Source organism: Podarcis vaucheri (assembly GCF_965113315.1).
Source record: "Podarcis vaucheri genome assembly, chromosome: 2".
NCBI lineage: Eukaryota > Metazoa > Chordata > Lepidosauria > Squamata > Lacertidae > Podarcis > Podarcis vaucheri.
Genome location: NC_138760.1, coordinates 19,009,392 through 19,024,148, shown reverse-complemented (window position 1 = coordinate 19,024,148; position 14,757 = coordinate 19,009,392). Strand labels below are relative to the sequence as shown.

Below are 14,757 nucleotides of genomic sequence, written 5' to 3'. Positions count from 1 at the left end.
ACAAAGATATAAAATGGGTGCTTCAAAGGAGGATGTAAAAAAGATCAACATATAGGGATAGGTGGCAGCATGTTATCTCTGAAGTATAAGTTTGCAGAGGGATAAATACAATCTTACCACGTTCCTGAATGATGGTGTCCAAGGCTGTGTGGCTTAATCTCTTTTTTTTTAAGGGGTGTATTGCCATGGTTTCTGAAGGTTGTTGTTTGCCATTGGAAAGAACACAGCTTTAAAGGGGTTCTGCTATCAGGTGTTCCCATCAGTTTTATCTAAAGCCCTGCTCCCTTTTCTGATTAATTAACATTTGCTTTTTAGCATTGAACTCTTGTGAACTCGCTTTCCCTTAAATTAAAGTTTTTTTAAAAGGATATGCTACAAGGTTCACATTACAGCCCAGTGTAGAGGAGAGCCGCAATTCTAAAACAATTCCATTATTAGAACTTAACAAATGGGCAAATTTTTGCTAACAAATAAGCTGCTAACAATTAAAAAAAAATAGAAAATCCGAAAATGTCTGAACCAGACAGTAAGAACAGTAGAAAATGGCAGCATCAAAAATAACAACAGGAGATAAAAATCAATCAGTCAGTCAGTCAGTCAGTCAGTCAATAGCATGCTTAATTTCACCCTAATGCTGCAGTCCTATGCACAGCTAAGCAGATAGTAGCTCCACTGAACTCTTCACACCAGTATGCCAGTCCTAAGTAAACATGCCTAGGATCGGGCTACAAATCTCATTTGCTTCTTTCCAGTAATTTTATTTAGCTAAGTTTTGTGTGTTGAGAAAAACTTAAAAATTATGAGAACATATACAGTATGGGTGCTTGGATGTTCTGACTACTGTACATGATACAGGAACTAACAAATGAGAATCCAATGAAATTGACAGTAATAATATTGCTTCATAGCATTGTTGTGATATTTTGTTCTTTTTAATCCTCCATCTCTTAGTTTAGTTCTCAATTCATTTGTTCCAGCTTTCGGTTGTTCAAACCAATTTTTAAAAATATCCAGATTGCCAGCATAAGGTGAAATTGGATTTCAGAAGGGCTAGTGGGTGCTTATTTAACTGTTAAATGTGAAATTATTAGGGAGCAGATTAACTTTGTATGTGAAGCCTACTGAAGACTGAGCCTCTCCATTCATGTCACACTTCACTCTGCTCTGAAAAGTTCTTATTGGTTTCCTTCAAACTCATGCCTGTTGAAAAAATAAATAGGAATGGGGAAATTGACTTCCATAGTCTTTGATGCTTTGTTTTGGTTGACAGCAATTGTTTTCAGCAAATGCTGCAATGTGCGTTTTTATTAATAGGATTCCTCAGTGAGGTGTGTATGCAGCATGGTTTTATGGGCAAGGACAAATGTGCAAATAAAAACTGATGTTTGTGAAAAGGTGTGTGCAAGGAACCAATTTTGCCAAGTTGCAAGAGAAAGGGGTGGGTGAAAGCCAATTTTAAAAGGATAATAGTAAACAGCATGAACTGCTTGAAGCTTAACTGTGGTAATTGGTGTCTCTTTAAGTAAGCATAACATGCTTTCTGTGCTCTGGTAATAAGGTTCATTTTCAGTAGCTTTCACTTGTTCTCTATATGTATTTTTACATAAGAATAAAACAGCCTCCTAATTACTTTGTATGAAAACATAATTCAGCTTGCTGTTTCCGTAGCTTCTGAGCATGCAGTGTCCTGTATGATTAATAAACCTACATGTTTAGAAGCTTAGCTGTTACTTGAAAGTAAAAAGTTGTGGATTCCTTTGCTGATATTTCTCAGAACAAGGATTTATTTAGTTCAGAATAGAACATAATTTATATTTTATTACTTTCCAAGAAAGATACCACTTAATTGGAAATTGGGTGCACTGTCCAAAAAAACCGTCCTTGAACTTCTTTTCACACATCTTGGCCAGAACCCTGAGATTTTCCTCCCACTTTTGGCCATCTGGTTTGATATCCCAATCTGCATGCCGCTGTGGAAACTGCACTTGTAAATGGCCTCAAGTAAAACTTTAGCCCTATGGTCAAACAAGCAGTTTAAAGGGTGTCCACGAGTAAGATTATTTCCTCTTACAATATTATCCAGAGTGCTTCTCTGCAGCTGCATTCCCGAAGTGCAGACCATAAGGAGATAATTTCTCTTAAGGCGAGCTTTCACTTAATAGTGAGGGCATAACATAAACAAATTAAAGTGGAGAGTTAGCAGCTCAAGGCCCCTCTGCTAAGCCTTTAAAGCAATATTGTATATATAATATAAGTATTTGAATCAAAGCCTCAAAACCAATCTTAGTTGCTGTACGTTTTCTTACTGAATTGACCATTTATGAATAAACCAGGAGTACTATGGAGCCAGTGTGGATTTGGTCAATATTCAAATTAAAATGAGGTTTTTAAAAGATGCTTAATTCTTGAAGAAAGAATAGTTCATAAATCACTCTGTGTGTGTTAGTGCATTCCTATAGTGTTATTTTAAACACAGTAAAGTGAAATAACTTGCCTGTTCATAAGCTACTGTCTTACCCAATGCCAATTTCTGCTGCATTCATTGGATAGAATTTTCTTCCCAATCCCTTTTATCTTTTACTCCATACAGATATTTGATGTTGAATATGTTTGTCTAGGAAATATCTCACTTAATGATTCCAATAATAACCACTTCTAAAAAACAAATCTGTTTGGGGTAGCTTAACATTATCTTGTGTGCACACATTTTAAAATTGTGTCATTTAGCAGGAGATGCTGCAGATTTGTTGTTAGTTGAGATAAAACATTGGGGCCAACCTACATGTTGCATAATTTTCCTCTGCAGCTGTAAGCAACAGAAAGATGGGTGGGAAAGAAAGGTTTAAGCCTTTCCACTCTTAAAAGACTGTTCTCCACTTGCTACTTCCTTCTCCCAACTAATCTTAAAATATGTGTCTGTTTCTCTGCGTAGTTTGACTCCTACAAGCCTCAAAGCAAAGAGTCCTAATTCTTTGGCTATCAGATGGCACTCTGGTGCAATAAAAAATAGGCCACACATAAACAAGCATTCTTGGTGTGGGATGCTGAACGAGGAGTGGTTTCTTAGCTTCTTGGAATATTTGACCTTAGTTGATTGATGTGACATACCAATCTTATAGGATCTATTCCTCCGGAGGGGACGGGACACACTAAGCATTGCAGTTATTGTAAATTCCTATTTTTGTGATTGCTGCCAAGCAATCAGGAAATATTGCATTAGATCAGGTGTGTTAGTTGCCAGTGAGTTCACAGATCCAGTTTGGAATGTTGTTTACCTTTAAAGTCCTAAATAGTTTGGGACAAAGTTACTTGAAGGACGGCTTTCAATCACACCAGACCGCTTTCACATTGAGACCTGCTTATGAGGCCCTGGTTGCAGGCCCACCTCTTGAGAGTAATCAAGTTGGCAAGCATGTGGGAGAAGGCTTTCTTGGTGGCCCTGCATTTGTGGAACTCTGTTCCAACCTGAAGATCAGATAAGCCCCATTCCTATCAGTTTTAAAGCAGACTTTGAAAACATGCAGAAATTCATGGCGCTGATTTATTCTGATGTTACTATATTTATGGTCTTACTGGACTGTTTCTGTTTCATTGTGCTGGCCGCTTTATTATTATTGGTTGCATTAAAGTTTTAAATTCTGTTTTTATGTTTATATATGTATGTTTGTGCATTGTGAGGAAAAGTTATCTTACCTCTTCACTCTTAGCAGTCCTGCCAACAAAAAGAAAGGAGCCACTGCTTCCTAAATTTGAAGAGAAACAGAGCTGTAGCATATTTTTTGGACATGGAAAGCGTGTGCAGATCAGTGTTAGAAACTCTCATAAGCTAGGTGCCAAATGACTCCTTAAACCAGGGGTACAGTTGCCAAAACTGAATGCCTAGTTGCCATTTTGGGGCCAGACAGCTCAAAAGTTTTATTTTTCAATACAACTTTTTGGTTTCTGAAATTCATTCTGATTGTGCAAATATAATATAATATATAAATATATAAATATAATAGATAAAATTCTACAGGGTGTGTTGCTAGTGTAAAAATAGTCAAGACCCAAGAATCCCTAGGTATGCACCTCCAGATGGTGAAGATGTCAGACACCATCCTGGCACCCAGGCATCTTCACTTGGTCGCAAGTTACCAATAGCCAGGTGCAAAATGCACGTGGGGTATCGTGAATTTTGAATGCTGGTGCAGATATTCAACTAAACACATGAGGGCTCAAACTGCAGACGAGGACAAGGGCAGAAATGCAAGCCCCGCCCCAGTGATTTGGACACATAGGACCTCTGCACATTTAGTGTGAAAGTCAGAAGAGGATTTCTAAGAGCAGTTTCCAAAATAGGAGCCCTTGCCTCAGTTTGTATTGATTATAACAGTGTTAAGAGAGCTTTGGATTCAAGTACCTAAAGTCCACTTCCTCCTACCCTCTGTAATTAGATTGGTAGTTACCAGGAATAGGCTATGTGTATTATTTTTCCATATTTGGCTCATATTTGGAATGTCTTCCCCAGAGAAGCTCACTTGACACCAACCTTGATAAAAAGGTAAAGGGACCCCTGACCATTAGGTCCAGTCATGGCTGACTCTGGGGTTGCGGCGCTCATCTCACTTTATTGGCCGAAGGAGCCGGCATACAGGTTCTGGGTCATGTGTCCAGTATGACTAAGCCGCTTCTGGCAAACCAGAGCAGCGCACGGAAACACGGTTTACCTTCCCGCCGGAGCGGTACCTATTTATCTACTTGCACTTTGACGTGCTTTTGAACTGCTAGGTTGGCAGGAGCAGGGACCGAGCAACGGGAGCTCACCCCGTCACAGGGATTCGAACCGCTGACCTTCTGATTGGCAAGTCCTAGGCTCTGTGGTTTAAGCCACAGCTCCACCTGCGTTCCTTGCAACCTTGATGCAGGGGTGTAAATACTCCAAATAAATAATAATAATTTGCCCAGGTACTCAATCATGGTTTTGAGGCCAGTTTTAGCCATTCTGTTTAAATGCTATTAATATGCTATGAGCGTTGTTTCTGATATTTTATTGCAGTTCTGAGTTGGTGTTTTGCTATTTTACTACTATTTACTATTTTAAAACTATATGAATCCCTGATAGTTTTCTACCAAAGGGTGGTTTATATATTCACCAAGTATGTCTTCATTTTGAAAAGCTCCCTTCAGTGCAGATTGATTGAGTTTGAAGATGCCCCAAGGTGGAATTCAGTGCAGTGCTATGTGGGATATGTGTACTGTTGCGCTAGTGGACTTGGTTCCACACACGCAACAACTTAGTTGAATCCTGCCCTTTATTTGTTCTACAGCTTGCTTTGTGGCAGAAGCAAAGTTGAGCTGGGCCTTCTGTCCCTCACTGAACTTGTGTCTTCGCAAGATGTATGTTAGGTCTGATGAAATCAGTGTCAGCTAGTTCACTTCAGCAGAAATGCATACTCTATAGATCTCTTGAGCAAGAACAAAGCTTTTATTCGGAGGCTCTGAAGCTTAGCTAGGCTTGTTTAAACAGCGTCTTTTGGGGCTGTGTCTGTCTTGGAGCAGAATGTCAGACACAGACATGCCAAACAGACAGAAATACAATTCCCAGCAAGCTTGTGTTACACCTTTCTTTCAGTGCATCTTTAGACATTTTATCACAGATGTAGATAAAGATCACATGAACCTTATTGTGTCCAACCCAGGAATTCTGTTTTAATTAAGTGGATTATATGTTCCACTTTATAAATGGTGTCTCTACCCTGCTTCCAAGCTAACTGCTAGAAAAAGTCTGGTCTGAATTTTGCTTTTGTTCAGTTATTTCTTTTATTGGGCTTGCCCAAACATTCCCAGCTGCACTTTCAATCATTCTGTGAAAAGAACTTGCCACTGGCCTCTTAAGTACCTGTTGGATTCTGAGCATGCAACATTCTCCAAGGTGAAATAATCGTAATAATACCAACTTTGCTTTTGCTTTTATTGAAACGGGGAGATTTTTTTCCCCGTCGCTAGTCAAAACTTGAAGTACCAGAACTGCACAAGTTGCTTTCTAATCTCCCTCTCCCTCTCCCCGCCCCCCGCTGCCCATGTTTCCTTCTGCCCTGGGGTGTTAAGGCTGACGTACCTGTTTCATGTGAAATCACCAACCTTGGTAAACAGGGCTGCATTATCTAGGTGTTGCAGACAAGCAAGGATTTCATAGTATTTTTTTTTTATTTCATAAAAAGTGTGGTTTATAAAGAGAATGACAAAGTGCATCACAATTTAAAATAAAACAATACCAAAGGCCGATTAATGTACCTTTAAACCCCAGAGTGTGGGACGCGGGTGGCGCTGTGGGTAAAACCTCAGCGCCTAGGACTTGCCGATCGCATGGTCGGCGGTTCGAATCCCCGCGGCGGGGTGCGCTCCAGTCGTTCGGTCCCAGCGCCTGCCAACCTAGCAGTTCGAAAGCACCCCCGGGTGCAAGTAGATAAATAGGGACCGCTTACCAGCGGGAAGGTAAACGGCGTTCCGTGTGCTGCGCTGGCTCGCCAGATGCAGCTTGTCACGCTGGCCATGTGACCCGGAAGTGTCTGTGGACAGCGCTGGCTCCTGGCCTATAGAGTGAGATGAGCGCACAACCCTAGAGTCTGGCAAGACTGGCCCGTATGGGCAGGGGTACCTTTACCTTTTTACCCTAAACCCCAGAGTAGACTTATCCAAAATATGGACAGCTATGCAAACCCTTCTGCTAGTTGGTACCTCTTACTTGAGGTATATTCACTCCCCGTCCCCCCCCCTTCTAAAAAATAAATCAGTTATAAGGTTAGCTGCCAGACACAACCTTAGAGCATATTGAAGAGGAATTGCAGAAGGCCTTTAAGCCGTCCCTATCCACCTGCAGTAAACATTGGCAAGTAAAACACTACTTCTGGCAAAGAAGCTTTTGTAAATTGGAGGAGAGTCAGTTCAGTGTGGTTGATGGACAAGTGATTTAACACAGGCAAGCAAGTTGATGTATATTTTTGTTGGTTAGAAATATAAGGGACTTGGGAGCCCTTTTCCAACAAGGAAACTTTATTGCAGTGAACAATTGGACTGGGAAAAAAGCTCAACCACTTATGTAAGAAAAATTTGACGTACAGTATTTGATTTAGAGGATATCCTGCCCAGTCCCAAGTGAAGAGTGGGGAAAAGCTTCACATTTTTGCATTTTGTACAAAAACATCTAAGTCCTGGCCTTTGGTGTATTTAAGACAAGGGTGGAGAACCTTTAGCTTATATGACAAATGAGGTCCTCCAGACCACCTAATTTGACTCACAAGACCATTTTTGGCCAACTTTAACCAGCCATCACTCTCCGGTTATCATATGATTCAGGTTTGAACGAAAATGATTAAGAACTTAGAAAAAAATCAAACAAATTGAAGAGTTTTTTGTGACTCTGTGTATGTGTGTATTCATTCCAACATTATCAAACGAATGATAACATTTTGAATCATGTTTTTAAGATAAATAGGAATACACCATTCTTGAAAGCAAGAGAGAGAAAACCAAGGCACTGAAGGGGATTTATGGGTACAATCTATGAATGAGTCTCCATTCTGATTTTGAAGAAGTATGAAATGAGACAAAATTCTAGAGATCTCATAAGTAATCATCTGTATTGTTTGGGTAACTTCTTTGTTTTGTAAATAGTGGCTACAGCCTTGAAAATTTGTATTTGCATTTTGTAGTTTTGATTTGCAGGACAGGTAAACCCACGACTGCCAAGGAACAATTGGGATGTTACAGCTTAAGAGTGCACTCCCAATTATTTATTTGCAGCAAGGCTTGAATTCAGTGCTGTTAAAATTCAGCACCAAATGCAAGTCTTGTTGATTTCCGGTAGAATCAGATTGGCAAGTGGGGGGACAAAAGTGTTTTCCCACCTTAATATAAGAATATATTCTCTTCTCTTGCTTTCCTAAGTTTAACATCCTTATAGTAGCTCTGGGAAAAGGAAGTATGTGTCTCGGGTTTGTTTATATATCATTCTCCCCGATAGTTTGTAAAACCTGCAATATTACTAATTATCAGACGACTCAGTAATATATAGGAAAATTAGCTACCTGTAGCACATGACTGGCTTTCAAAGATAACAATTGCAGTTTTTAATTTGTGGTATTTATGTTAGCTATTTTGTACAGCAGTATGGAAAGCTAACATCTCCTCTCCAAACTAGTGCAGTTTCTAATATGGGAGTTCTGTGCCCACACAAGTGCTGTTGTAGACAACACAAGTAAGATACACACAAATACTAATTCGAAGCCTTTTTCATGTAAACTGGTTTCAGTAAACCAGTTACTACAGACAAGGTGTCAACGATTGCAATCAGATGCTACCCAACATTGACAGATGTTTCTGTACATTCATGCATATAAACAGAATAGACACAGTTAAAACCAAACATTCAGCGGAATCCAGCCAATGGGCATTCAGGGTGCTGTACATGCTTAGCATGGATGGTCTAGACGTTTTGTGTCAGAGAACAGGACATGTTTGTATCATCTATTTAGTATGCCAGGCAGAGCCAGGACTTTAACAGGCATTAACCCATTAAGAAGACTCATCAGGAATTGCTACAAGTCTAGTAGTGCACTGATTACATGGCAGGAGTGTTGGACAAGTCACTGTCCTAGCTTAAAGCTACTTCACAGGGTTATTGGATCTATAAAATGAGATGACAACATTTTTGTCATCTTGCACTCCTTTCAAGGGGAGAATACAAGCAGGCTCCCAAAGGTTGTATTCTTAAAATAGAAAGCCCTGATATTGACAATCCAGAATTGTAGACTCTGGATTGCTTGTTTTCATGCATCTGCTGGTCTTCTAAAGCCTATGTTAGTCACTTTAAGGTGTTTTAAGTAACAACATGGGCCGAACTGCATATATTCGTCAAAAGCAGAAATAAACCAAATGGAATTGCTCTTAATGGTTGTCGTTTTGCCATTACAAAAAATAAAAAAGATCCCTCCTTTCTTTCCACTCCTCACGGCTTGGAATTAAAAATTGTGTTTGCACTTGCTGGATGCTCAGGAAGAGAGAACTAGAAAATTGCCCCTTTATTTCTTATCTCTTCAATTTAATCTTGTCTCCAACTTGCACTATACCAACAATAATTTGTTAGACTTTCATTTGTTGTCAGAATCAAAGTCACTTAATGGCTCTATAGTAAAGTGTACTCAAAAACCCGTTGTTTCTCTTAACTAAACTTAGGAGTGAAAGTTTCTACTGTTGCCTTGCATAGCTGCATTCTCAGAGAGCTTTTGAGAAGGCAGCACAGCTGCCGCCGAAAACTGATTAACCTAAAGACCACCAACAGTCTCAACCTTAATTGAGTTGTTTGAATTTTCATATTAAAATGAGGTCTCCCCTTCAAAATAATTCAAATGCATAGTATCTCTCTCTCCATCTTGGAACATCAGAGTCTTTTTGTCTTCAATTTCCTTTTTCCAATCCCAAAATAGAAAGGATATCTGCCTGTGCCAGACAGCAAGGCTGAAGTACTAATCTATGTTTATCTCTTGTGAACTACTATTGAAAACTTTATTTTTAACTTCTTCTGTTAGTTTGTAAGTGATTCTTCTTAATAGCTTACCTTCCATAACTCTTACGTTAGCCCAGTCAAAATCCTACTCAAGTAGGATCTTCATTACCTTGTAATGCAGCCCCTGTCTTGCAGCTTACTGGTCCTGTTTGAGAGGGAAAATCAGAAAGCTGCATCCAGTTGCAACTGCAAGGTGAAGATGTGAGACCTTAATGTACCGTATTTTTCGCTCTATAGGACACACTTTTCCCCCTCCAAAAATTAAGGGGAAATGTGTGTGCGTCCTATAGAGCAAATGCAGGCTGCACGGCTAAGCCCAAAGCCAGAACAGGGAGACGGAGCGCTGCGGAGCGCTCCGTCTCGCTCTTCTAGCTTGGGGTTAGCTACGCAAAGCCTCTGCAGGGCAGCGGGGTGCCTTCACCCTGCTGCCCTGCAGAGGCTAGAAAGGCTGTCCGCGAAGCCAGAACAGCAAGACGGAGCGCTGTGGAGCACTCCGTCTCGCTGTTCTAGCTTGGGGATGGCTGCGCAAAGCCTCCGCAGGGGCCCTGCAGAGGCTCCAAAGGCTGTCCCCGAAGCCTGAAGCCTTTGGAGCGCAGCGGGAACTTGCGCTGCGTTCCAAAGGCTTCAAGAGTCTTTGAGGCTGGCGGTGGGGGAAAGCAGCGCCTCCCCCCACCGCCAGCCCCAAAGAGCAGGTCAAAAGGAACCTGAAGCCTCCGGAGCCCAGAGGGAACTCCCACCGCGCTCCAGAGGCTTCGGGTTGCCTTCACTGAAGCCTGGAGAGCAAGAGGGGTCAGTGCGCACCGACCGCTCTTGCTCTCCAGGCTTCCAAGGTAGCCGCCTGAAGCCTCCAGAGCGCAGCGGGAACTCCCGCTGCGTTCCGGAGGCTTTGGGTGAATGCACCTTGAACACACCTTGTTTTAGAGGGGGAGAACAAGAAATAAAAAATTCCCTGTTCTCCCCGTCCTATGGTCCAGTACGTCCTATAGAGTGAAAAATACGGTAATTACAAGGTTGGTATTTAGCCAGTTTCCCCCCTGGGAGTCACAGAGTTCACCAAGACTATAGATGTCACTCTCTGCCTGTCAGGCCAGTGTGCTAGGCTAGAGCTTTCACTGTGGTGCTGATACAGAAGACTGTCTGCGTACACATCATCACTTCCTGCAACATCTTGGATATTTCCTTAGAACCACCGTTCCAGGGCTTGACCTGGGCCTGACCCTGCTTAGGTTGTCAGATGTATTCATTGCCTCTGAAGGGTATTCTGAACTGACTTGACAGTGTGATAACGTCTTCCTAAGGATTGGAGGAGTTTGTTGTTAAGAGCGGGCAATAGTTAATCACAGAGCTTTTTCTTTCTCCTTTTAAAAAGTTGCAACCAACTTTTTGCCTTGAACTCCACACTGCAGGTACGTACATGCTCTTTATCCCCTCTGGGGAAACAGGATCTGATGACAGCTGTAGAAAGTATGGCGTGCTCATTACGTGCACCCACCCTTCTCCTTGACATTATTATATTCATCCTTGCTGTTTCAGGATTTGGCTGCATTTTCTTTTCCAGCCACCTTGAGAGAAGAACAGCTTTTGCTTGGAGGCTTGAGATACGAAAATTGGCAGCTGCCTTGCATTTGAATAAAGGGTAGAATGCTTTCTTTATCCCATAGTGTAGCAAGTGGCTGTTGCTTCATAGAAAACAAGTGGCATCATGTACCTGCGAGATTCAGGATGGAATTATGTGCATTCTTGGCAAATGTGTCTTCTCAAACTTGCTTTTTCTGATATATGAATGCAAGGTGAGAACATTTATAAGGGAGAAATGTTGGGCAGGAGGCTGCAATTCATTCTGTGTGTCCCTGTTCTTTGTAAATCCTCTACTCCCTGAAATCCGTAATTCAGGGTTATTTCCTGTTTTCAGCCCTGTTAAGGGAATAACTGATCAATAAGTCCTGGAGTACATTTGCATAGGAGAACAGGACGGGGGGGGGGGCGTGTCTTCCAATTCCCATCTGGAAATTCCCATCCCCTTTTCTATCTTTCCCTTGCAGCATGAGTCTGCTCTCACATGACGTTTAACAAAAGCATTTATTATATTCATTGCACACTTATATGGCGGAAGACCCACTGAACATAATGGGACTTACTTTGAGTAGGATTGCCCTGTAAAATTGTTCAGAGCTTTTTTCTCATTGTCACAGTTGAGAAACCATAACCCAATCGTCCAAGCCATAGTTTAGAGTAGTAAGGAGGTAACATGAGGACATGCATTCCCTTTCCTTGCATGCCAGTTCCATCTTCAGTTTGATTTTCTTCCAGCCACAGTTTGCTGTGACATTGAATCAGGTAGGCAGGGTAGCACTAACTTCTAAAATCATGGTTTGAAGTGTATTTGAAGTAGTTTGGAAGTTAGCAGCTGTAGGTTGTCTAATTCTCACAGCTGGAGAAAACCTGTAAATGGAGAAAGGGATTGGGATGTGAGGAGGAAGGAAGAGAGTGGAAGCCTGTGCCACATTGCCATCCTTCAAAACCATTGTTTGGAGGATTATCTAAATTCATCTGTGATCTCAGCAATCCTTAATACAACTCTGCAGTGTGGGTCCCTACTGTACAGTGGTGCCTCGCAAGACGAAATTAATTCGTTCCGCGAGTTTTTTCGTCTAGCGAATTTTTCGTCTTGCGAAGCACGAAATCCCATAGGAATGCATTGAAATTCAATTAATGCGTTCCTATGGTCAAAAAAAGTCCAAACAAAGCCAGATTTGGTACAAGAGTTTATTAAGTGCTCTTTAAAGTCACACATACTGTAAAGAGCATTTCAAAAATTGAAGGAACAATAAATTAAGTTTCTAAACATGACAGAAAAACATTTAAAAATCAACAATGTGTACAGTACATTTTCTAAGACTCTGGGGGACAACTCGAAGAAGGTTCCTCTTCCACTCTTTGCTTCTTGCTGAAGAACCCCCTCCTCAACTGTTCCCCCAGCCACCCACCACACAGAAATTCAAATCCAGAATTTTTTTTAAAAAAACAGCAGAGTGGCCCAATGGTCACAGAAAATCATAAAAATGCAGAAAAAACCACACAAGCTTCCAGATTCTTGCAAACCCCTCCTCAACTGTTCCCCCAGCCACCCACCACACAGAAATTCAAATCCAGAATTTTTTTAAAAAAACAGCAGAGTGGCCCAATGGTCACAGAAAATCATAAAAATGCAGGGGGGGGGAAACAAACTTCCAGATTCTTGCAAACCCCTCCCCAACACCAAGTCCTTGAATTCCAAACACCCCAACCCAAAATCCAAAACACCCCCAAAAAGTTTTAAAAGTTTAACTTACCAAATGGCTGCAAAAGAAGTTTTGGAAAAGCTTCAAAAATCACCAAAGTCTTCAAAAACCTCAAAAAAGGCTACCACACCGCATTCTATGAGTTGCTCCTCGAAGTCAAGTCGCAACTGTATTAACGGTGTTAAGAAAAAGGAAACAAACTTGCAAGACATTTTCGTTTTTCGTCTTGCGAAGCAAGCCCATAGGGAAATTCATCTTGTGAAGCAGCTCAAAAAACGCAAAACCCTTTCGTCTAGCGAGTTTTTTGTCTTGCGAGGCATTCGTCTTGCGGGGCACCACTGTACTTTGCTGAAGAAAGCTGAGAGAGTGTGGCTTGCCCTAGGCTGCCGGGGGAGTTTGTGGTACAGTTGATGTTGAAAGCCTATATCCAGATGTCATCAGCAACTTATTAATTTATTTATAAAATGTATTTATATACAGCTGTATCAAAAAAAAAAATCGCAGCAGTCTACAGCAATATAAAAACACATAAAACCAAATGAGAACATCGTAAAAGGTAAAAAAACAAGTTAAAAGCAAAAAGAAAATAAAAACAAACATCAGTAGACCATTGTGGGGGATGCAATCTTAATTGCCCAGCAGAACAGAAAAGTTTTCAGCAGGAATTTAAAAGTTGGCACAGAAGGCGCTCTCTGAATCTCTAATGGTAGGGTATGGGGCTGATGACACGAAAGGCTTGATTTCTCACTGTTGTCAAACAAGCCTCACCAGCTCAGGAGTGACCAAAGACACTCCTTCAGATGATCTTGGTGATCAAGCTGGAATATAAGGGTTCTGGAGATCCCTGAGGTATCCTGGAACCATCTTGTTTAGGGTTTTGTAAATCAGTACAAGAACTTTGAACCTGGCTCAGTAGCAGATGGGCAGTCAGTGCAGCTGTTTTAACAATGGTGTCACGTGTTCGTGACCAGAAACTCGCATCAGCAGTCTGGCTGCAGCATTCTGCAGCAGCTGAAGCTTCTGAACCAAGGGCAGCCCCACATAGAGCGCATTACAGTAATCTAGCCACAAGGCTACAGTGGTCAGTCTATCCCTGTCCAGGAACGGCCGTAGTTGGCAAACTAGATGAAACTGGTCAAAGCCACAGAATAAACTTGGGGCTCAAATGACAAAGGTGTATCCAAGGATTGCAACCCCATCCAGAATGGGTAGCTCGCCAATTTCCCAAACACGGGTACCATCTGCCTAAAGAGCCGCCTTCTTTCCAGGATTTAAACACAGTTTATTGGCCCTCATCCTGTCCACCAAGACACTGTTCCAAAGCTTTCACAGCCTCTCCTGAGTCAGATGTTATAGAGAAGAAGAATACTGCATCAGCATACTGGCAATACCTCGCTCCAGAACGCCTAATGACCACACCCCACAACTTCATATAGGTATTAAATACCACTGGGGAAAGAATTGTACCTTGCAGAGCCCCATAGCACAAATGCCAAGGGGCTGAGGAACACTCACCCAGTGCTGCTGTCTGGTCACAACCTTGAATACAGTTATACCTTGGCTCCCAAACGCCTTGGGAGTCAAACGTTCCGGCTCCCAAATGATCGAAAACTGGAAATGAGTGTTCTGGTTTTTGAACTTTTTTGGGAAGCTAAATGTTCGGCACAGCTTCCGCTATTGTTTCTGGCATGCCTGCACAATTGGGAACCAATCGGAAGCCGCGCCTTGGTTTCTGAACTTTTCGGAAGTGGAATGGACTTCCGGAATGGATTCTGTTTGACTTCTGAGTATGTCTGTGTATGAATGGAATCACTGTGATATACTTATTGGGATCTCACACTTAACTGTTTGCAGTTAACTGCCACGATCTTTTTTGAGTTGACTTAACCAAAGTGATGCAGGCTGATGTTTTTGGTTTTTTCGCTTCCCCAC

General features: G+C 41.6%; 1 protein-coding gene and 1 long non-coding RNA gene across 3 annotated transcripts in view; one reads left to right on the top strand and one right to left on the bottom strand.

Moving 5' to 3' along the window:
- LOC309526674 overlaps positions 1 to 13,162 on the bottom strand; it is a 58,956-nt gene extending 45,794 nt beyond the window's left edge. Inside the window, exon 1 of the long non-coding RNA XR_014216823.1 lies at positions 12,877 to 13,162. This is a non-coding gene — a long non-coding RNA (uncharacterized lncRNA). The remainder of the gene's footprint in view (positions 1 to 12,876) is intronic.
- ACVR1B (activin A receptor type 1B) overlaps positions 1 to 14,757 on the top strand; it is a 39,253-nt gene that overhangs the window by 2,115 nt on the left and 22,381 nt on the right. The window lies entirely within an intron of this gene.